The 2,434-nt window shown below is 40.9% G+C and overlaps 1 pseudogene; it reads right to left on the bottom strand.

Moving 5' to 3' along the window:
- Positions 1 to 307: 307 nt before the first annotated feature.
- Positions 308 to 2,094, bottom strand: LOC110742480 (annotated as a pseudogene).
- Between the last annotated feature and the right edge of the window lie 340 nt (positions 2,095 to 2,434).

Below are 2,434 nucleotides of genomic sequence, written 5' to 3'. Positions count from 1 at the left end.
GGGATTTTTGGTTTGTTTGTTTTCCTAAGTCAACAAATCTTTATTAACACCCGCAGTTACTAGGAGGAGGCCATGGTGCTGGATGCGCTTTCTTTTTTTTTTTTTTTTGTTTGAGAAGGAGTCTTGCTCTGTCACCAGGCTGGAGTGCAGTGGCCTGATCTCAGCTCACTGCAACCTCCGCCTTCCGCCTTCCGGGTTCAAGTGATTCTCCTGCCTCAGCCTCCCAAGTAGCTGGAATTACAGGCGTGTGCCACCACACCCAGCTAATTTTTGTATTTTTTAGTGGATACAGGGTTTCACCATGTTGGCCAGGATGGTCTCGATCTTTTGACCTCGTGATCCACCCACCTTGGCCTCCCAAAGTGCTAGGGTCACAGGCATGAACCACCATGCCCAGTCAGGATGCACTTTCAAAGTCGATCTTCTCCACAATATTCTTGGGCTTCATGCTTTCTTCTTGGCTACAGATGAAGATGTGCCCTGACTCATCGGTGCTTCAGCCATATTTTCTCATCCATATCTTCAGCTGGCTGGCTGTCAAATCCCCGAGCATCTCAGCCAGCAGCCAGCAGTAAGTGTGCCAGTTGAATGATATCCATGACATGGCAGACAAATTTTCTAACAGCCTTCAAAGCCAGTTATACCTTCCAAAAGAGTCATGTTTTCATCCAGGGTTTGCCAGAAGGCCTGGAAGTGTCAAGTCTCCAGCAGATCCTCCAGGTACAAAATCTGTTGGATCGGCTACTTTTCTTGATGTGCTTGGATGAACATGGGCTTACACAGGGTGAAGTTGGTGAGGCATGGGTTGGTGAGAGCCTTCAGTGGGATCTGGGTGGTGACCGTGGTCTGAAAGAAGGCTGGGTTAAACTAGTACAACTTCAGGACAATGAAGTTGGCTTCTAGATAGGCATTCTCCTTGACCTGCATCTCCACATATCTCCCCAGGGTGGCCAGGTTCTCAGAATTATACCTGTGGATATTGTTAAGCAACTTGCCCACATTCACTCTCATCTGCTAAAACATCACTACGACTATGGTCACCTTCTACAGCCAGGGCTGGAACAGGGAAGTTTTTTAATGAGAGAGAACAGGTTCTGTAAGAGTGACAATAGGAGAGAAGAATGGAAGTAGTGGTTCAAGAGCAGAGTTTCAAACCCAGGCGTCTTCACTTACCAGGTGCAATAAAGAGTCTAGAGAGGTTGTTGGAAAGTGAGGAGGGTGACAAAATTGTAGATTTAACATATTGAAAAAGTCATAAACACATATTCTAAAATAACCAAAGAAAATGTTAAGGAAAGATGTATAGAAAAATACAAATGATGTTAATAAAAATAAGACTCTTAAACTTAAAAAAAAAAACTTTTAAACTTTTACAGTGTTAACTATGTTGACTTTTAAAAGAAAGAACTTCATAATCCATCATCTGTATCCAAAAATACTAAATCAAAATGTTCTATAAAGTGCCCACAAAATAAACTACTCAAACTTTAAATATGCTTAACAATTTTTCTTCAAATTTGGCTTCCTTTTCATTTCTCATTAGGAGCCGAAATCCTGCCAATGTTGAAATGTATAGTTTTACCTATTTTTAGTTAAATTAAAGTTTAAATACATTTTCATGATTTTTTTCTTTATGTTCCCATGTAAAAAGATCTTGGGCAACCTATTCAAGGTTCTCCCAAACAGGTTAGAATTTTGTTCAAATAAGAAAAAGTTAACCTCACTGCCATTCTTTGGTTAATGGAAGAATTAATTTTTTACATATTTCTGATTCCTTTTATCATAAAGAAGGTACAGTATGGGGAAAATAGCATTTAAATTACTTTTATAAACTGATTTATTTACATTTAAGTTAAATTACTTTGTCTTTTAACTGCTTCTCATACAGCATTTTAAGACAAATTCAGGTAAGACATAGCTATATAGTAGAGGAAAGGGCAGACCTCTAAAACTAGGCGGGTAGGAAGGAGCTGGTATGTTATTTTTGTTTTAAGCATTTCCCTAAGTGACCACTAAATCAGGATTTCTCACCCTGATCAATAATTTTCAATTTTTACTTTCTATAGTTTATGCTAGAAAAACAAAATCTATTGAATATGATTTTTTTTTTTTTTTTTTTTTTTTTTGAGACGGAGTCTCGCTGTGCTCCCAGGCTGGAGTGCAGTGGCGTGATCTCGGCTCACTGCAAGCTCCGCCTCCCGGGTTCACGCCATTCTCCCACCTCAGCCTCCCAAGTAGCTGAGACTACAGGCGCCCGCCACCACGCCCGACTAGTTTTTGTATTTTTAGTAGAGACGGGGTTTCACCATGTTAGCCAGGATAGTCTCGATCTCCTGACCTCGTGATCCACCCGCCTCGGCCTCCCAAAGTGCTGGGATTACAGGCTTGAGCCACCGCGCCCGGCCTGAATATGATTTTTTAAGCTACACATTCT

The sequence above is a fragment of the Papio anubis genome, chromosome 2 (genome assembly GCF_008728515.1).
Source record: "Papio anubis isolate 15944 chromosome 2, Panubis1.0, whole genome shotgun sequence".
NCBI classification, from domain to species: domain Eukaryota; kingdom Metazoa; phylum Chordata; class Mammalia; order Primates; family Cercopithecidae; genus Papio; species Papio anubis.
Note: the sequence above shows the minus strand (reverse complement) of the source record. Positions and strands in the feature narration are given on the sequence as shown.